The sequence below is a fragment of the Sinohyriopsis cumingii genome, chromosome 5 (assembly GCF_028554795.1).
Source record: "Sinohyriopsis cumingii isolate HCF-2022 chromosome 5, ASM2855479v2, whole genome shotgun sequence".
NCBI lineage: Eukaryota > Metazoa > Mollusca > Bivalvia > Unionida > Unionidae > Sinohyriopsis > Sinohyriopsis cumingii.
The window spans coordinates 154,854,654-154,877,242 of NC_142965.1; the positions used below are offsets into that span (position 1 = coordinate 154,854,654).

At 36.6% G+C, this 22,589-nt stretch overlaps 1 pseudogene across 1 annotated transcript in view; it reads left to right on the forward strand.

Moving 5' to 3' along the window:
* The window catches only part of LOC149800501 (DNA-directed RNA polymerase II subunit RPB1-like), a 271,243-nt pseudogene that overhangs the window by 83,785 nt on the left and 164,869 nt on the right, over positions 1–22,589 (forward strand). The window contains exons 9-12 of the transcript XR_016421394.1: positions 3,572–3,782; positions 5,407–5,616; positions 15,643–15,891; positions 16,967–17,056. The product of XR_016421394.1 is annotated as a DNA-directed RNA polymerase II subunit RPB1-like (transcript). The remainder of the gene's footprint in view (positions 1–3,571; positions 3,783–5,406; positions 5,617–15,642; positions 15,892–16,966; positions 17,057–22,589) is intronic.

Consider the following 22,589-nt stretch of genomic DNA (forward strand, 5'->3'; position numbering starts at 1 on the left):
ATGATGATTGGCCATTCAGTGTCATATGAAGATTGTATATTCCGTGCCATATGAAGATTTGATATTCCATGTCATATGAAGATTGGATATTCCGTGCCATATGAAGATTGGATATTCCATGTCATATGAAGATTGGATATTCCGTGTCATAAAAAATTGGTCGTTCGATGTCATATGAAGATTGGTTATTCCATGCTTGTTTTGTCAGATGATCTACAAATTATTATATTTTACAGCTGTGAAATTAATGTAGAGCTAAACATTTAATAATTACATTTATAACTGAATGTCCAAAGGAGTGTTTTACAGAAATAACATTACTGTTGGACATGTCCAGGATGGATAAGGGGAATCATACATAATTACTTTACTTACTTACAGCATTCAAGTGTGAGAATGCCACATGAAATCCACCTTTATTTTTTAAGGTAGCAGTAAGAGCAAGTATGTGTGTGTTACATTTTTTCAATGAAATTTGTTCACATGCTTGTGATAGGGAGAGAGAGTGTGCATATATATTTGTTTGTGTTTTCAGAGAGATTTGATCCCAGGCTCTCTTTTGTCACATGGTAGGGAGAGAATGTTTATAGGTGTGTTTCTGCTTAGGTGAAATTTGATCCCAGGCTGTCTTCTGTCACATGGTAGGGAGGGAGCAAGTGTATGTGCATATGTTTGTGTGCTTTCAGTGACATTTGATTCCAGGTTCTCTTCTGTCACATGGTATTGATGTAATCTTTATTTCCCAAGGTAAATATATATATTATAACTCTGAAATATAATTCATTAAGATATTTGAATTTACCATGATTGTATTTAATATAATAACCAGCTAAATAAGTAAATCTAATATTTCCATGTGTGCATGGATATTAGCATGTGTTTTGTGCTTTATCACTGCTGTAAAGGTCTAGTACCAGGTTCCTAAATTAACTTCCATAGAATTCATAGGTAATTCAATAATTATCTTTAATTTTTCCTTTACTTAGTAAACACATAATGTATTGATAATTTTCTTTTCCTTGACTATAATACTGCTCTGGTGGCCTAGTGGTTAGAGCGTCCGCCTCGGATGCGGGAGGTCGTGGGTTCGATCCCTGGCCGAGTCATACCAGAGACTTAAAAAATGGTACTAACAGCTGCCTCACTTGGCGTTCAGCATTAAGAGGTTAGTGTTAGGACTGGTCGGCCTGGTGTCAGGATAATGTGACTGGGTGGGACATCATGCTACATGTCTGCGGCATGATGCCCCAGTGCTAGACATCACTATAAACTGCCACATTGCAGACATCGTAGCGATATGACTGAAATTTTTTTAAAGCTACGTTAAAAAATCAAAATCACATCACATCACATCCTTGACTATAGTAAACACAAAGTGTATGGACTTTTTTCTTTTCCTTGACTATAGTAAACACAAAGTGTATTGACCATTTTCTTTTCCTTGACTATAGTAAACACAAAGTGTATTGACCATTTTCTTTTCCTTGACTATAGTAAACACATAATGTATTGACCATTTTCTTTTCCTTGACTATAGTAAACACAAAGTGTATTGACCATTTTCTTTTCCTTGACTATGGTAAACACAAAGTGTATTGACCATTTTCTTTTTCATGACTATAGTAAACACAAAGTGTATGGACCCTTTTTTTTCTTGATATAGTAAACACAAAGTGTATTGACCATTTTCCTTTCCATGACTGTAGTAAACACAAAGTGTATTGACCCTTTTCATTTCCTTGACTATGGGAATACAAAGCGTATTGACCATTTTCTATGCATGCCTTTGTAGCTGCCACTGTTTTATACCCCACTACTTGTTACAGCTGGAGTCAAGCTGAAGCTGTAACCCATACATTAGCCAGGTAGACTTGTGCCTGTGGAGACAAGTTTAACTTCCACCTGGTGAAAGTCACACAGATTCTGAATATTACACCAGCATATGTCACTTAATTACACTTTATTGCACCATACACCAGCATATCACTTGACTGCTCTCAGCTGCACTTACAACTGCACAAGAATAAAACAGACAATCCACATATTTTTAGACTCTCATTTTCCCATTAAAAACTACTCTAATTCAGAATGTTTTTGCACATGAAATTTGTTTTCAGAGTACAAATAATTATATCTAAAACAATAGATATTGAGTTGAATTACTGACTGTGTACAAAAAAATAAATATATCAGACTCAGTAAAGATCTGCATGACCTGCGGTACTTGCAGCTGTAACAGTGCTACTTGTAAAAAAATAGACTGGTACATTTGTTTTCTTATTTCACTGATAAATGCTAATGAAAGTTTTGACAACATATTTCTGAGTAATAAATAATAGATAGTAAATGATTAATAAGAAAACAGTCAGTATCTGTATTGTAGACAGATACTCTATCAGACAAGTTTGACAAAATGTAATTAAGCTGTCTAAAGTTATGTGAATTTATGTTCTTATGGCAAGAGTAACTTTCTGAAACTAATTGTAATAAAAAATAAAAGAACTCAAACAGACTTTGTTGATGTTATTAGAGGATGTGAGTGAGAGAATAGTGAGGGTTGAAACAACTTTTGGAAAGAGACAGGAACACTTGATGAGTATAATCTGTTTTGTTCAGTTACCTGATGATTGTGATCTTACTCATGTACAAGACCTCTACTATATTCCTTTGGCAATAGACACCTCTGAATAGACACTTAACATTTCATTCTTGTTTTAATTATGATATCCAAGAACACATTATGCAAAAAAAACACTTGGGTATGCAGAATTACTACATGCTAATTAAGTATGCCCAGAGTTTAGGGTGAGGGGTGGGGATAATTCTATTCAAGACTGGATAATGTCAGATTCCCTAGATCAAGTTATTGAATCAGTAGCGTAATGAGGCTATCCATAGGGGAATCAGTCTGTCTACAGGGTAATTAGTCTATTAGTACAGATATGAATCAGTCAGTAGGGTAATGAGGCTATCCAAAGGGGAATGAGGCTATCCAAAGGGAATTGAGTCAGTATGATAATGAGGCTATCCAAAGGGAAATGAGGCTATCCAAAGGAAATTGAGTTAGTATGATAATGAGGCTATCCAAAAGGGAATGAGGCTATCCAAAGGAAATTGAGTCAGTATGATAATGAGGCTATCCAAAGGGGAATGAGGCTATCCATAGGGAATTGAGTCAGTAGTGTAATGAGGCTATCCAAAGGGAAATGAAAAGCCATAGTCCTGGTTTTTACAGACAGCAGTCAATATTGTAATGTTAAGCAATTACACACACCACTAATTCACAGTTTTTGCTAATGGAGATTAAAATAGAAGGATAGGTCAAAGAATGAGGGTTAATTCTCAATAAAAGGTTTATTTGATAAGAAAATGTGAATAGTCTTCCAAACTCATGTTTCAGAAGGCATTAGATATAAATTCTGTGGTACTTTATTACAGTGTTGGACTTAGTAATGGTCAGTCAAGAAAAAAACCCACTATGTATTTAATTAATTATGATTTTTACTGATAGATGGTAAAAAAAAAAAAATTAGAGACAAGCATTATAATGGTAATAATTTCCTGATTCCAGTGTGACAACTCCATACAATGCTTCCTTTGATGGAAATGAGATGAACCTTCACCTGGCCCAATCTCTTGAGACAAGGGCAGAAATTTCCAACCTGGCCCTGGCTCCCAGAATGATTATTAGCCCTCAATGCAACAGGCCTGTTATGGGTATCGTGGAAGATGCATTGACGGCTGTTATGAAGATGACCAAAAGAGATGCTTTTTTAGAACGAGTAAGCCTTCTTTGCCTATTGGCTATTTATTTATTATCTTTTATCTCTTTATGATCAGACATGGAAAACTAGAAGATAAATATTTCTAGCTAGACTGTTTTACATTTCAGGTAAAGGAGACTTATGATTGATGGTAAAATTTAGGTTTTAGTATAAAAAAAATAAGTTTTTTATGATGGACTGCAGTAGTTTACACACAAAAATTAAATAATTTACTAACAAATATGGTGCTTCAGAAATAACCATTACATGAATTGGTAATTATGTTGGATGATAAATAAAAAGCCCTTTCAGAGCTTTGAAAATCACATAGCCTGACATCTAATATGCATGAAGTTTTTGGTCAAGTGACTTGAGTACAAAGAGGGTGTTTCCAACAAGTCTGAAAGCTGGTGTCATTACATTGATTCACAGCTTGTATATTCAGAGTTTTAAACCAGTTCCTCTCAAGCACCAATACTTTCAGTAGAAGTAATATCAAATTTAACAGCTGGTCTTTGTATTGCCTTTTGCATCAAACATTGAACAGTCCCAGGTTACAGTGTGTTGTCACCTGTAGTGTATTTCGCAATCTTTAATTGGTAATAAAGACCAAAGAGGTCACATGGCCCTTGAGAGACACTGGTATCACTTAGCTTTTTTGTTATGCCTCACATGACCATAATTTGATTAGGTGTAAACACTTGCTCCTGGCTGTGATGATACTGCCATAGCTTATACCAGGGGTGTACAACCTTTTTCGCCCAAGGGCCAGATTCCATTTTCTAAGACCATGCGAGGGCCACAAATAACTAGTTTTTTAATATAATTACTGTTCATTGGCCAGATTTCTGTGTTGTTTTAATTTGCCCAGAGGGTTGGACAGAACACGTTTGTGGGCTGGGGGTTGTGTACCCCTGGCTTATACAAATACACAGTAACTTTCACTTAACAGTGTAGAAGCGGAAGGATGTAAGGATCAAGTAGAAAAATACAAGATCACCGTAACTAGTCATTTAGATTGAGCTTAGCATGTATTACTATGGAAAGATTTACATGTTAAATAGATTTTATTAAAATTTTATACGCTAATATTAATTATTTATCTTAAGAAAATATGTTAGATGTTATTATAAACTGTAGAAGAAAGAAATCATTGAATATTTATATAAATTTATGTGTTTCTTCCATTGATGCATTTAAATATTAAATGAAAACAAATAACTAACTATAGTAAATCCACGGACCAGTGATACAGGACAAATGATTTTCCAAGTCACTGTTCCAAGACAAGTTAATCAAGAAAACATTTGTTCAACCCTGGCACCTTTGAGTGTTAATTGAAGAATCTTTTATCTGTTTGATAGTAATTGAGAGTCAGAATTATTTTGGGATACAAAACATTTAGTAGCAGAATTTTTTTTCAGTTTTAAATTAAATGTCTGGCTTTAAATGTTCTTCTGATGCAGGGATTCTTGAATCAATGAATTAAAAGAAATCACATGACAATATAAAAGATTTTCTTTTTCCAAAACAATTAAAATAATTAACAAATGGCTTGGCACAAATATTCTGTGTTAAGAAACTATGATCTCTAAAGATATCTACTGTATCAACTTGAAGAATTTTAGTTTGCTCCAACTAGGGTGAGATGATGAACTTGCTGATGTTTTTGCCATCATGGGATGGTAGGATGCCTAGGCCAGCCATTTTGAAGCCCAAGGCTCTCTGGACAGGAAAACAGCTCTTCTCTCTGATCATCCCAGGTCGTGTAAACTGTGTCCGAACTCACAGTACTCACCCTGATGAAGAGGACAAGGGGCCATACAAATGGATCTCACCTGGAGACACCAAGGTATTTAGTTAAATAGTCTTACAACTCAAACAGGTCAGAATGACAGAGACACCAAGGTATGTAGTTACATTGTTCTGCAATCCAAACAGAACAGTATGACAGAGACACCAAGGTATGTAGTTAAACTGTTTCAGAGCCCAATCAGGTCAGAGTGACAGAGATATCAACATGTATAGTTAAACATTCTTACAATCCAATTGGTATGAGAGAGAGAGGAGCTAAGTTATTTAGTTCACCATGTGTGCAGTTCAGATAGACTAGTATGAAAGAGACACCAAGGTATTTAGTTAAATAGTCTTACAGCCCAAACAGGTCAGAATGACAGATGACACCAAGGTATGTAGTTAAACTGTTTCAGAGCCCAATCAGGTCAGAGTGACAGAGATATCAACATGTATAGTAAAACATTCTTACAACCCAATTGGTATGAGAGAGAGAGGAGCTAAGTTATTTAGTTCACCATGTGTGCAGTTCAGATAGACTAGTATGAAAGAGACACCAAGGTATTTAGTTAAATAGTCTTACAGCCCAAACAGGTCAGAATGACAGACGACACCAAGTTATGTAGTTAAACTGTTTCAATGCCCAAATAGTCAGAATGATAGAAACATCCAAGTATATAGTTAAGCCCTCTTACAATCAGTTAGTGTTAGAAAGAGGAGCAAAGTTATGTAGTTCAACACATTTGCAGTTCAGGTAGACCAGTATGGTAGAGAAACTAAGGTATGTAGCTCATATTGTTACTGACAGTGGCACTTAGTATGATTTTTGATCTATGTTGTTACTGACAGTGACACTCAGTATGATTTTGGATCTATATTGTACTGACAGTGGCACTTTGTATGATTTTGGATCTATATTGTTACTGACAGTGGCACTCAATATGATTTTGGATCTATATTGTTACTGACAGTGGCACTCAGTATGATTTTGGATCTATATTGTTACTGACAGTGGCACTCAGTATGACTTTGGATCTATATTGTTACTGACAGTGGCACTTAGTATGATTTTGGATCTATATTGTTACTGACAGTGGCACTCAGTATGATTTTGGATCTATATTGTTGCCGACAGTGGCACTCAGTATGATTTTGGATCTATATTGTTACTGACAGTGGCACTTTGTATGATTTTGGATCTATATTGTTACTGACAGTGGCACTCAGTATGATTTTGGATCTATATTGTTACTGACAGTGGCACTTAGTATGATTTTGGATCTATATTGTTACTGACAGTGGCAGTCAGTATGATTGCATGTAAGATTGGAACAAAATGTCATCCATTCAGGATGAGCAGACTTGAATTTTACCATGCACACTCAAGTGAAGTAGTTATTAAAAGCAGTTCTGAATCATGTGGATTAATGAATGTAAGAATTTAACACTGCTGAAGGTAAATTTGAAAATTTGGTTAAATATATCTGACCATCTAAGCGCAAAATGTTTAGGAATATATGCAGTGCCATCATTCCCCTCGTAGCATCCCCACCCCCCACGTTTTTCATGAATTAGGGAGTAACATATCTCCAGAGGTGTCCTAAAGTGGCAATTTACATATTTTGCCTTCTCACCAACAATTTATGTACAGGCCTTTTTTGGGATGTACTCTGTCCAGTTCATGCTCCAACAATAAAATCTACATTAAAACAACAACAACAGCAAAAGTTGTCCCAGGGTCTAAGAAGAAGCAGACCAAATGGGGACAGGGCACATCTTTGCAGTAGGTAGGTAGTTTCTATGAATGATAACTTTTCTGTAAGTACTTGTATGGATACCTTTATAACTAATTTCTGTAACTACTTGTATGGATACCTTTATAATTAATTTCTGTAAGTACTTGTATGGATACCTTTATAACTAATTCCATACTTGTATGGATACCATTATAACTAATTCCTGTAAGTACTTGTATGGATAACGTTATAACTAATTCCTGTAAGTACTTGTATGGATACCGTTATAACTAATTTCTGTAAGTACTTGTATGGATACCTTTATAACTAATTTCTGTAAGTACTTGTGTGGATACCTTTATAACTAATTTCTGAAAGTACTTGTATGGGTACCTCTATAACTGTCACGGAATGGTGTAAATGTTATTCATTAAATACATGTACTCGGGTTTCGTTTTTTCACTGTACAACGATACCCGAGGGTGATTATGTATATGGTCTATTATATTTCGAAATCATGAGTACGATTCGTCCTATGCCACACGTGCAAGGTGCTTTCGATACGGCAAAATGAAAAGTCTAAACGTATAAATACTTTACTGTATGTAAAGGGTCTTTACAATACTAATGGTTTTGTCAGCAAGCGGCCTGCTTAAAGGATTCGCACAACTCCAGCTGTAGGGCTGTCTGAGGGTAGGAATATCCAGGGTGCCCAATGTTGTCTGAGGGTAGGAATATCTGGGGTGCCCGGTGTTGTGAAGGTAGGAATATCCGGGGTGTCCGGTGTGGTCTGAGGGTAGGAATATCCTGGGTGTCCGGTGTTGTCTGAGTGTAGAAACGTCCGTATGTCCGTATGTATCTTGTTACAAATGGTGTCAGAAGTGGGATCATTTTGGATATAACAGAGCACTGAAATTGTTTTATTATATTTGTATGCTTTTTGTGTATTTCAGGCGCGCTTGACAAAGCACCGAGGTTAGGTAGATACCTAATATTGCTTTATTTTGTGTATTTATTTAACATTTGTGTTGCATTTCGAGAAAGAAAATGTGGTTTGTGGTAATTACATGTTTTGTTTAAACTGCACTTTAAGGTTGGTCACCTCCAAACTTTAGAAATGTCTTCTATGAAAGAACTGGTAGAACTGGGGAAACAGTTTGGTTATGAGGGGGAGTCCCTTAGAAATTTCGTTCGTGAAGAACAAGCCCGGGAGAAGGACCAAAGATTAAAGGAGAGGGAATTAGAAAGGGAAAAAATTGAAAGGGAACAACAAATAGAAAGGGAAAAATTTGAAAGGGAACAACAAATAGAAAGGGAAAAAAGGGAAACCAAGAAGGAAATGATAGAATTAGAGAAGGGTAAGATTGAACTAGAGAAACAGGCTGAGAGGGAAAGGATAGAATGGGAAAGGGAAGCAGAGAGGGAGAAGTTAGAAAGGGAAAAACAGGTAAGGTTGGAAACTTTGGAGATGGAAGATAGAAATCGGCAGAGGGAATATCTAAGAAATTCTGAGCTATTGCAAGCTAAAAAAGAGGGGGAACATGATGTTAAACTGAGAGGTCCAAAATTGCCCCCATTTGAAGACGATAAAGATAATATGGATAGTTATCTAAATAGGTTTGAGAGGTATGCTATGGTACAAAAATCGAAGAAAGACGATTGGCTGCTCCATCTTAGCGCGTTATTGAAAGGTAAAGCGTTAGACGTGTATTCGCGTTTATCCACGGCTGATTCGCTCAATACCTCGTGTTGAAAGAGGCACTTCTCAAGAAATATGAACTAACCGAGCAAGGGTTTCGCAAGAAGTTTAAGTATAGCAAACCCGAGAGAGGCGAAACATTCACCCAGTTCGTCAGTAGGACTTGCAATTATTTGCAGCAATGGGTGGAATGTGGTGAAGTCGTCAAGACATTTGAGGGTCTTATCGATTTCTTGCTTCGTGACCAATTGTTAACAACTTGTGGCAAGGAGTTATATTTATTCTTGAAGGAAAGGTCCTTCACAAATATACATGAAATGGCCACACAGGCGGATTTGTTCGCGAAGCTCGGGGAGGTTCACAGAATGTCATCACGCGAGATGTCAAAGGTGGGAATCAGGTCAAAGACAGAAAACCCAGGGAACCTGATAAATCTGGTAGGAGTAACCAGGGGAAGCAGAGTGACACGCAATGTTTCATTTGCAAGGAAGTTGGTCATATCTCCCACTATTGTCCTAAGCAGAAGGGACCAGTCCAGAAAGTCGCGGTAGCCATTAGAGGCAGAAGATCAGTAAATGGAAAACTCAATGTTTCCCAGCAAGTTAAGCAAGAAGCGGTGCGTGAACCGGTGGTGCGTTCAGAGACTAGTCGCGATGTGATCCAATCAATCGGCACGTGTATTTTTCCAGAGGCACGGGTGCCAACCGCAAACGGCACTGTCAACGGACAAGAAGTCACCGTTCTATGAGACACAGGATGCACTACTGTAGTCGTGAAACGGAGCCTAGTCCGCGATGATCAATTGCTTGGGTTTAAATCACCTTGCATGTTGCTTGACCAGACAATCGACCACGTTCCTGTTGCAAGGATAATGATAGAAACACCTTTTTTGACCGGGACTGTGGAAGCTTTATGCATAGCCAACCCGATCTATGAACTTACGATTGTACCGGGTTCTAGACTCCCAACCATAGCAGATTTCCGATTCCCTATCATCCAAGCAGTGCAAACTAGGGCTCAGGTAAAGGAGGAAAATAAACCTTTGCGTAAGTTAAAAGTACCGGAAAACATTACTGATATATCCCGCGAAGAATTTCAAAATGAGCAAAAACGTGACGCGTCTTTACGTGCAACTTCTGAGAAAGCATTAATGGGTACCGTGAGAAAGTATAAGAACGGGGGTTTCTCTAAATTCCTTACTCAGAAAGGGTTTAATGTACAGGGAATACTCTACATCGGATAGGAAGTTCTTGCAACTAGTGGTTCCCCAGAAATTCAGGTCACATATACTAAAGGTCGCGCATGAGTCAAGTATGGCAGGTCATTTAGGCATAAAGAAAACAACGGATAGGGTATGAGGAGAATTTTATTGGCCTGGCGTCTTTAGCGACATAGCGAGGTTTTGTCGCTCGTGCGACGTTTGCCAGAAGACGATCTCTAAGGGCAGGGTAACTAGAGTACCGTTAGGTCAGATGCCCTTGATAGATACTCCGTTCAAAAGAGTAGCCATCGACATTGTAGGACCAATATTTCCACATACAGATCGGAAAAACTGATACATCTTGACACTGGTAGATTACGCTACCAGATATCCAGAAGCCATAGCTTTGCCATCAATTGAAACCGAACGTGTAGCCAAAGCGCTCATAGACATGTTCAGCAGGGTCGGAGTACCCGAAGAGGTTCTTACGGATTGTGGAGCGCAATTCACCTCAGATCTCATGGCAGAAATTAGTAGGTTGTTGTCCCTTAAACAGTTACGCACAACACCTTACCATCCTATGTGCAATGGATTGGTCGAGAAATTCAATGGGACATTGAAGCAAATGTTGTGGAGGATGTGTGCGGAAAGACCGAAGGATTGGGATAGATATCTGAACGCCCTTCTGTTCGCATATTGTGAGGTTCCTCAGGAAAGCTTGGGTTTCTCCCCGTTTGAACTATTGTACGGTAGGACAGTTCGTGGTCCTATGCGCATACTTCGCTAACTGTGGTCAGACGAGGTCGCGGATGAAGAAGTTAAGACCACACACCATTACATAGTTGATTTGCGCGAAAGATTAGAAAGTACTTGTCGAATGGCGCAAGACGAACTCACGAAATCTAGTCGTAGGTACGCCAAGTACTACAACTGAGGAACTCGGAGTAAAAAGTTTGACTTAGGCGATCAAGTGTTGGTGCTTCTCCCAACGAATAACAACAAGCTGCTAGTAGAATGGAAAGGGCCATATGAAGTCAGACAGGTGAAAGGCGAAATGGATTATATCATTGATGTGGAGGGGAAGTTCAAGACATTTCATGCCAATATGCTTAAACTCTACGTAGCAAGACCTGGACAAACGATTGATAAAGGGATTTTGAATGTAGTATGTGTAGCGGTGATAGAGGATAGGTCTGGTGATGATGCGGAATTCGTCTCCAGAACAGAAATGCCCCTTGAATACCCCATGGACGTAGGCAAAGAAAGTATTGACCAGATAAATGTATGCCCTGATTTATCGGAGGGTCAACGTACACAGATTATGGACGTTTTGTCCAAATACCCAGATGTGTTCACGGACAGACCAGGCCATACAGGTCTAATTCGACACAAGATCAAATTGAATACCACTGAGCCTATCAGGATTAAAGGATATCCGATACCCTTTAATGCACGGGAGACAATCAGCGAAGAAGTGATGAAAATGTTAGACCAGGGAGTGATCGAACCTTCAAATTCCCCATACTCGTCCCCCGTGGTGTTAGTCAGAAAGAAAGACGGGACCAACCGGTTGTACATCGACTTTCGGCAATTAAACAAGATCACCATATTTGACGCAGAACCAATGCCAGATATGGAAAGTGTATTTTCAAAATTGGCAGGGCATAAATACATTTCCAAATTAGATCTAAGCAAGGGATATTGGCAGATACCCATCGCCGATAATGCCCACGAGTTAACGGCATTCGCGACTCCCAAAGGACTTTTTCAATTTAAAGTTATGCCTTTCGGTTTAGTCAACGCCGGTGCGTTGTGCGTTCGTCTCATGCGCAAACTGTTAAACGGGATGAAAAACGTCGACAGCTTTATAGATGACATCTTTGTTTACATGCATACATGGGATGAACATGTTAAGGTATTACGGGATCTGTTCTGTAGACTTCACATTGCAAATCTTTCAGTTAGGCCTACTAAGTGTAGCATAGGGTATTCCAGTCTGGAATGTTTGGGACATCTGGTAAGTGGACTAGGCCGGTTGCAACCTCATCCAGATAAAATAGGAGCAATCAGGGATGCCCCTAGACCAGAGACAAAAAAACACGTAAGCTCTTTCCTAGGTCTAATCGGGTTTTACAGGAAATTCGTCCCCAACTTTTCGGCTATTGCCAGCCCATTAACGGATTTGACTAGGAAGGGGCAACTGAACAAAAAAGCGTTTAACGCTCTAAAACACAAACTGGTAAGTGCACCAATTTTAAAGTTGCCGGAAATAGATAAACCTTTTGTACTGAGGACTGATGCATCCAATATGGATCTTGGGGCTGTTTTGCTACAGGAGCAAGGGGGGATGAAATTGCCCATTGCTTATGCAAGTAGGAAATTGCTCCCTAGAGAGAAAAAGTACTCTGTGATTGAAAAGGAGTGCCTAGGCTTAGTATGGGGAATAGGAAAATTCCATATGTATCTTTTTGGGAGGGAGTTTACCTTGCAAACGGACCATCAGCCGCTTTTATACTTGAATAAAGCAAAGGTCACCAATGCAAGATTGATACGTTGGGCGCTGTCTTTGCAGCCATACAGTTTCCAAATTGAGGCAATTCGAGGGTCAGAAAATGTGAGAGCTGATTTTTTAAGTAGGGTGTAATTAGCAGATCATTTCGTTCAGTCTGCAAATTGGAAGTTTTAATAATGATTCATTGTTCACATTCCATGATTGTTCTAAAAGTGATACCACTTTTTTTTAGGGGGGAGGTATTGTCACGGAATGGTGTAAATGTTATTCATTAAATACATGTACTCGGGTTTCATTTGTTCGCTGTACAGCGATACCCGAGGGTGATTATGTATATGGTCTATTGTATTTTGAAATCATGAGTACGATTCGTCCTGTGCCACACATGCAAGGTGCTTTCGATACGGCAAAACGAAAAGTCTAAACGTATAAATACTTTACTGTATGTAAAGGGTCTTTACAATACTAATGGTTTTGTCAGCAAGCGGCCTGCCTAAAGGATTCACACAACTCCATCTGTAGGGCTGTCTGAGGGTAGGAATATCCGGGGTGCCTGGTGTTGTCTGAGGGTAGGAATATCCGGGATGCCCGGTGTTGTTTGAAGGTAGGAATATCCGGGGTGTCCAGTGTGGTCTGAGGGTAGGAATATCCAGGGTGTCCGGTGTTGTCTGAGTGTAGAAACGTCCGTATGTCCGGAGCGTTTAAGGTGCCGGAGTGTCTAATGTCAAGAGTGACTAAGGTGACCCAGCTGTAGAGCCGTCAAAGGACCAGGGTGTCCGGAGGGTCTAATGTTCCAAGTGATCATAGTATTCCGAGGGTCCGGAGTCTGTAGCAGTTGTGAAATTGATTCGTAGGAGCTGTGGAGCAGATATGGTGCATGGGTAACGGAGTGTATCTCCATACGTGTATTTTATTAGCTGTAGGCTAATTTTGGGTTAGTAAGACCCAGTGTATCATTCAGGACTGGAAAGATAGATGGTATATCCGTTCTTGTGTTTAGCAACATAATTTTGCTACCTGAGCGAATACATTTTTACTATGAGTAAAAAGATTACATCGTTTACTATTTGAGTGAACTATATTCATCTTTCCATTACTGAATCATTTGTGAAATCATTTATCCTGTGTTTTTTGTGTGTTACTGAACTAATTTATTCGTATTTTTTTTTTCCATCTTTGAATCTGTGCATTTTATGTTAAATAAATCCAATATTTGGATTATAAATACGCATACGTCTTTATAATCTACTGCTCATATAAATCACCACATTAAACCATATATATCTGTGTCGTCAAAACATGTTCTGTTGTCAATCCAAAATATCCCACCCGGTTATCTTGTTACAATAACTAATTCCTGTAAGTACTTGTATGGATACCTTTATAACTAATTCCATACTTGTATGGATACCTTTATAACTAATTCCATTGTCACTCCAGTCCCATTAAATTTCATACCAATTTCATTGCTGGCAAAGCAGTGTCATATATCCAGACAGAAAAAAGAAAAGAAGAGTAACCTCTGGCACTAGGATTTTAAAACCTTTACTGGAATTTACAATTAAATATGACTAGTTTCAAATGTAAGCATTTCACTTTCAAAATAACTTCAGTGACACTGAAGAAGTGCTTGAAGTTGATTTTGAAAACAGTTGTCAACCCATGTTCCAACTTGACAACACAAATATTTCATTTGGCATATTTCTAAGACCCAATACAGCTGGTACATAGATTATACTGAACTCCTAACACTTGAAAAAAATGCATAAAAATGTTACTTTCAGATGGAAATTTTACTTTCTGCCATCAATCTAATGAAGAAGGTAAAATAGACTGATGGTTTGCCTCCATTAATTAAAAATGCATATATATATATATATATATATATATATATATATATATATATATATATATATATATATATATATATTCCCATTCATGCTTGCAGACTTCACTTAAGATTATGCCGAGATAAAATTGATGAATTCATTCGACTTCCAAGATTGGTTGTCCTTTGCACTTCATGCGTTTACAAAGTCATTGAAGTCTATTTTTGTATTCCTGTACAAAGTTGGCTGATGTACATGTAATGTAGTGTACATTGAGGAATGTACTTTGGCAAACACTGCATTTAGTGCATAAATTGGCATTCATTATTCAAGTTGTTGTGATTGTGGGCTTCATTCTTAATTCTGTTGAAATGAGTGCGTGTCTTACACAAGAAAAGGCCAACAGCTTGGTATCTGACTGCCAGCAGTTGCTGCAGGAAATTTCCTTTCCCATTCAGGATTTTGCTAGGTTATTTAGAAATAAGGTTTCCAATACATGCCCCTGTACTACAGAGCCCATGACGCAGAGGAGGACTGTACTTAATGCATAGTGACAAAGGATGCAAATTTGTTCACTGGTGGATCCTAGATGTGCATGGATCACCAGTCTCACATCTTGTATCCTGTGACCACTCTATATACTGACCGGTCTCACATCTTGTATCCTGTGACCACTCTATATACTGACCAGTCTCACATCTTGTATCCTGTGACCACTCTATAGATTGACCAGTCTCACATCTTGTATATGAAATTACCATCAAACTTCAACTTGGAATTGTTTAATTTTTAAAATTAAACTCTGAGGATATTTTCAGCCTTGTTTATTTAGGTACTTTAACAATGCAAAGTGACACGGGGAAAGATGAAATCATAATTGCATATTTTAAATCTGTATTAATTATTTTAAAGCTTTAAAAGAAAAGTAATTGCAGTTGCAGATTTTCAAAATATTTTGCAGTGTCATTGCTCTTGTTGTTCTGAGGACATTACAAATTTCTGCCAAGTTTATGTCACACGTAATCTTTCCTTAAGATATTTGACACAGATGTGATTGATTGCTTAGATTCTTTGAAACTAATGCCAATATGTGATCTTATTTTCAAGGTGCTCATTGAAGATGGTGTGCTGTTGTCTGGCATTCTGTGTAAGAAGACTCTAGGTACATCCACAGGTTCCCTTGCACATGTCGTGTACATGGAAATGGGTTATGAGGTGGCTGGAGAACTGTATGGTAACATTCAGACAGTGGTCAACAACTGGCTGCTCTTGGAGGGATCTAGCATAGGTATTGGAGACACTATTGTTGATCCACAGACCTACATTGATATCCAGGAGAAAATTAAAAAGGCAAAGGTATGCCAAACATTTTGATTTCTTTTGAGATTGATAACACAGTTTTAATACTAATGCTGAATAAACCAACCTTCTAGGGTGCTCGGTTGAATATAAAGTATTTTGTAATATCTGTCATACATTACTGGTTCTATACCACTGATTCACCTATACAAACTACTGTGATTGTTCTGTCCCTCTCACCGATGTAGTTGGAAGAAAATGTAGCCCTTCACTTATTCGTATTTTTGTTAGTTACACCCTCTATATATGTTACCCTATTTCACATACTCTTATGATAATTGGTTCACAATGGCTTCATTTGCACACTTAAGTGGCTTTCATATTTTCTTCTGTTTGCTTGTTACACCATGCATCTTATTTTACCTACACTCATGAAAATTTGTACATGTTGACTATTTGTATCGAGATCACTTATACCAAAACTTGGTTGGCGTTTCCCAATTTGTTTCTTTGAGTGACTTTTTAAAAAAAAGTAACTCAGCGATACAAAATTAGGTCAGTGTGACCCAATTTTCACACTTGAATGATTTAATATTTTTACCTACAATCATGAAAATTGGTAAGTGACTTTTGAATTTGTTGCATTCGGTTCATTACATCCTCAATATCTTCAAAATCTTTGACCAACATTCATGAAAATTGAGATATAGTTGCTTCTGAATGTGAAGACTTCTATAAGATACAAGTTAATAATAATATGTTCACACACACACACACACAATATAAGCAAGAATGTATCCTTAATAGACAGAATTCTTGTTTTGTTACTTTTTGTTGAACTTTTGCTTGTAACAAACTATGAATATCAAGACCTAATGAACAATGATCTTTCTCAAAGCAATTGAATCCTTTCCTCAATCCACAAATAGACCATTTCATTATCACAAGAACAATTATCAGTGCCATGCAAGGAGTATTGTGAACTCCATCCCCCATCCAGGAATTACATTCCAGCCAAAAATGACATATTTTACATATCCATGAAAATGTATACATTTGGAAAGTGATGACTTAATGTTCATATGGACATTTTACCTGATTAAAGACAACAAATATGTATAACATTTTCCAGCTTGATGTGATTGATGTCATTGAGAAGGCCCACAGTGATGAATTGGAACCTACCCCTGGAAACACACTCAGGCAGACTTTTGAAAATCAGGTAAGGCTGACTTTTAAAAATTAATATAAAATTTATTTCTCTCAAAGGTTTAGTGTTATAATATTCTTATGAATCTTATCTTGCACAAATGTTTGACAAATAGATCCAAGATTTTGAAATCAAATGATTCTGGAACATGCTTCAATGTTATCAGTGGAAATACATAGAGTTACTTCCCTTTCCATTATACTATTGCTGTAGTGTAAGATAAAGATGAAATCATGATGCAGGCCATGCTTCCTAGTGCAAAACTTAATAATAATGGTACTAATTGCTCTGTTTGTAAGTAAGGACTCCATACGAATTCAAATTTGGAAAAGATTCTTGATTAGGCATTCTGTATTCTGGATTAGGTATTCAGGAACATTCCTATCCTTAAAAATAATAATATTTATATTGGTATACATCATAACTTGCTTTAAGCTTCACTACAGAAAGAGATAAGGCCATTCCTGCCATGTCTAGGTACATTACATGAAAAACATGATTTATATGTACAACTTGTCATGTTGATTAACTTTTCCTGTCACTAGTTAGTCACATCATTTTAAAATGTTGTCATGTTGATTAACTTTTCCTGTCACTAGTTAGTCACATCATTTTAAAATGTTGTCCTGTTGATTAACTTTTCCTGTCACTAGTTAGTCACATCATTTTAAAATGTTGTCCTGTTGATTAACTTTTCCTGTCACTAGTTAGTCACATCATTTTAAAGTGTTGTCCTGTTGATTAACTTTTCCTGTCACTAGTTAGTCACATCATTTTAAAATGTTGTCCTGTTGATTAACTTTTCCTGTCACTAGTTAGTCACATCATTTTAAAATGTTGTCCTGTTGATTAACTTTTCCTGTCACTAGTTAGTCACATCATTTTAAAATGTTGTCCTGTTGATTAACTTTTCCTGTCACTAGTTAGTCACATCATTTTAAAATGTTGTCATGTTGATTAACTTTTCCTGTCACTAGTTAGTCACATCATTTTAAAATGTTGTCATGTTGATTAACTTTTCCTGTCACTAGTTAGTCACATCATTTTAAAATGTTGTCCTGTTGATTAACTTTTCCTGTCACTAGTTAGTCACATCATTTTAAAATGTTGTCCTGTTGATTAACTTTTCCTGTCACTAGTTAGTCACATCATTTTAAAGTGTTGTCCTGTTGATTAACTTTTCCTGTCACTAGTTAGTCACATCATTTTAAAGTGTTGTCATGTTGATTAACTTTTCCTGTCACTAGTTAGTCACATCATTTTAAAATGTTGTCCTGTTGATTAACTTTTCCTGTCACTAGTTAGTCACATCATTTTAAAGTGTTGTCCTGTTGATTAACTTTTCCTGTCACTAGTTAGTCACATCATTTTAAAATGTTGTCCTGTTGATTAACTTTTCCTGTCACTAGTTAGTCACATCATTTTAAAATGTTGTCCTGTTGATTAACTTTTCCTGTCACTAGTTAGTCACATCATTTTAAAATGTTGTCCTGTTGATTAACTTTTCCTGTCACTAGTTAGTCACATCATTTTAAAATGTTGTCCTGTTGATTAACTTTTCCTGTCACTAGTTAGTCACATCATTTTAAAATGTTGTCCTGTTGATTAACTTTTCCTGTCACTAGTTAGTCACATCATTTTAAAATGTTGTCCTGTTGATTAACTTTTCCTGTCACTAGTTAGTCACATCATTTTAAAATGTTGTCCTGTTGATTAACTTTTCCTGTCACTAGTTAGTCACATCATTTTAAAGTGTTGTCCTGTTGATTAACTTTTCCTGTCACTAGTTAATCACATCATTTTAAAATGTTGTCCTGTTGATTAACTTTTCCTGTCACTAGTTAGTCACATCATTTTAAAATGTTGTCCTGTTGATTAACTTTTCCTGTCACTAGTTAGTCACATCATTTTAAAATGTTGTCCTGTTGATTAACTTTTCCTGTCACTAGTTAGTCACATCATTTTAAAATGTTGTCCTGTTGATTAACTTTTCCTGTCACTAGTTAGTCACATCATTTTAAAATGTTGTCCTGTTGATTAACTTTTCCTGTCACTAGTTAGTCACATCATTTTAAAATGTTGTCCTGTTGATTAACTTTTCCTGTCACTAGTTAGTCACATCATTTTAAAGTGTTGTCCTGTTGATTAACTTTTCCTGTCACTAGTTAGTCACATCATTTTAAAATGTTGTCCTGTTGATTAACTTTTCCTGTCACTAGTTAGTCACATCATTTTAAAATGTTGTCCTGTTGATTAACTTTTCCTGTCACTAGTTAGTCACATCATTTTAAAGTGTTGTCATGTTGATTAACTTTTCCTGTCACTAGTTAGTCACATCATTTTAAAGTGTTGTCATGTTGATTAACTTTTCCTGTCACTAGTTAGTCACATCATTTTAAAGTGTTGTCATGTTGATTAACTTTTCCTGTCACTAGTTAGTCACATCATTTTAAAGTGTTGTCATGTTGATTAACTTTTCCTGTCACTAGTTAGTCACATCATTTTAAAATGTTGTCCTTCTTTTCCTGTACTTATTTTGCTGAACGATTTTCAGTTTCAAGTGCATTTGCAATCATTTCCTTAAATCATATCCATTTTTTATTGCAATTGATATTTTTCACAGTCCTTTTGTTTTTTTCGCATTAACTTTTGTTTTCATTTTTTTATTTGTGAATTTTGTGAACCTGTTATTTAAGCTGCAATCCCAGAGTTTTATCATTGATACCATTGTTAGAGCGGATATTACCCTCAACAATTTTGTTTCACTAATTTCTTTGGTTTTGTATTTTTCTTTTAAAATACCACAAGAAGCTGGCAGATGTGATCTTGGGGTACCTACCCCACCTCCTCTTCATGTGTGAAGTGGATCATAGTCACTTCCTTATTTAAAGAAGTCACCAGTGTCTATAAATTGTGTGTACTGAATGTCATTGTGCTATAAATAAATGGAAATTTACTCAGGTTTTGTTGCCATGTTCAGCATTATTTGGCTGGGCCTGTACAGAAAAATCTCACCAATTCACATGAGCTGCTCTTAAGCTGCACATGAGAACCTTGTTAGAAATGTATGCAAATTGGGTAGATTTTGCAGGCTCATGTGTGCAGTTTGTTAGATCTTGTGAGCCAAGGAAAAACTAACCTGATTCTCATGTGTGCAGATTTTGCTCACGTGAGAATCTAAATTTTTTCATGAGAAAGTAGAACTTAGAAAACATTCTTTTCCATTACATACAGCCATGTTTGAAAATAAGGCAGAGTTCTAATTTCTCACGTATTTCTCACGTGAGTTATCACGTAAGAAACTTGGACTTTGATTGTGATTAAACACTTATTTCAAATTTATTCAAAGTTGGATTTTCTCATGTGAGTTATCACATGAGCAATTTGGACTTAAATATTTTGTGTAAATGTTGAATGTCAAGCATCTCCATTATTGTCAAATAGACATAATTTCTATTTTGCACTTGCTGTTGCTTTGTTGTATTTTTTAAATTTTAAAACATCTTCAACTTATTTTCTCAAGTGAGTTTTTAATCTTATTTTGACCCAACAGGCTACTTGTATTTGAACATATTAAGGTTCATTTCACTGTTCATAAAATGAAACAATTCAGAATTAAGGTCTTGTATAACCATACTACCCATTAAACTTTAACAGCTGTCAAGTTAATAACATGCATACTGATCGTAGTTGATGTTTAATAAAGTAATCCATAAAAAGGTGAAATGTTTCTCTCCCCAGAATACGCAGTTTACAGATATAAAAAGGAAATAAAACTTTTGCCCTAAGATGTATGCTATGTACCATAAACATATGATGCAACCCCTTTATTCACAAACTTCTCAAACCCCACTATAAAATTGTAAAACAAATACATTACCACATATCTGTAAAAAAAATAAACACTGATGCACAGTCCTTTTGGCCTAATAAACTCTCAAGTCATTTTCCAGAAAATTTGGAGAATTACATAAACTACGTCATTTTCTACCATGCCTAATGTTCGCACGAAAGGCAATACAATTCGGCTACTTATTGAATTGTGTCCTTCGGCTTAGGGGACATCCATTTAGTACGTACGAGAAAATATGGCAAAGCTTGCCCCGCCCCGTACGCATGCATACTTTTTAAGTGCCCCCCCCCCACGTATGTACGCTTGATGCCCCCTCCCCTAATTCTACAGAACGGCCTATATTTAATCCACCTTGATGCCCCCTCCCCTAATTCTATAGAATGGCCTATATTTAATCCACATAGAAACCATAAAGGATTAATAATATTAATGTGTTTAATAAAACATTGTCCACCAACGTTGAATGTCTGGCATCAAAGAAAATATACACTGCATAACATTAAACAGTTTGTCTAGTGTCCACTAAAATTCAAATGCTGACTGAACAGTTGAACAGGTTACGTATTAGACAAATTATTGAGGTTTCACCCAACCCCGTTTCCTATGCGTATGTACATTATCAGTAAAAAAACAAAAAACATACGCAAACGTATGCATTTGGATTACCCCCGTCCCACTCCATGTGTACATGTTAAATGGACGGCCCCTTATTACTGGCAACGATGTGCTCCGTTAGTCTATTTTTCAGTGACATTATTGTATGGAAATGGGAATCCAGCTTCTCTATTAGCTGTCAGTGGATTCACTAATGCTAACACTAAATTATCATTGCCATTGAATGATATGTACTGTACATAAAATTTAATAAATCTGTAAGAAACTGCCTAATCCAGCCATGTTTGTTGCTGTTTCACACTGTTTTGCATGTGTATATTCTTGGCAATGGAAAATCTTGCTTATTTGCAGCCTTTTAAATGTTCTGATAATGTCATTTAAAAGTTTATAAAAGAAGTTTCCTATTGAAATAATCACAAAACAAATCACTGACGTTTCCTTTAACTTTTCTGTGACCCAGGTTATCAGAGTACACGGTGGAAGAATCGGCTTGTTAGAACCATTAGAGTGTCCTATGGGGCATGGCTCGGCACAAGCTACTGTAAAAACATCAAAATTAACTACGTCTATAATAATTAACTTATTAATGATATGAATTTACTTATAGCTCAGTTTTTATGAAACATCAGATAATAAAATATCATTTATTTGATATATAAAATATAACATTAAGAAATACCTGAGTACATATGTACAAAGGAGTGTAAAACCACAAGGGCTCGTATTGATGCTTACATTTAAATGTCAGTCATCCAGTAGTATAAAATAATAAAAGTATTATTTTTATACTACATGTATGACTGACATTTATATTGTAATCAATCATACAAGCCCCTATGTGTACAACAAAATGTTTACTGATAACTTACCCTTTAGGGCGCCTCAGTTGAACTTCTGGCTGATGCTGCATGCTGACCTACAGTGTACATGTAGAATAGCACTTTTAAACCGAACAGACAGAAATTTGCACGCGGGCCATGTTCTCTTAGCAAGGACCACACTGTTTAGGAAGAAAGTTATTTAATATTCTCCTGCAACATGTTTGCTTTTACAAATTTCTGACAGCAAGAGTGTGGA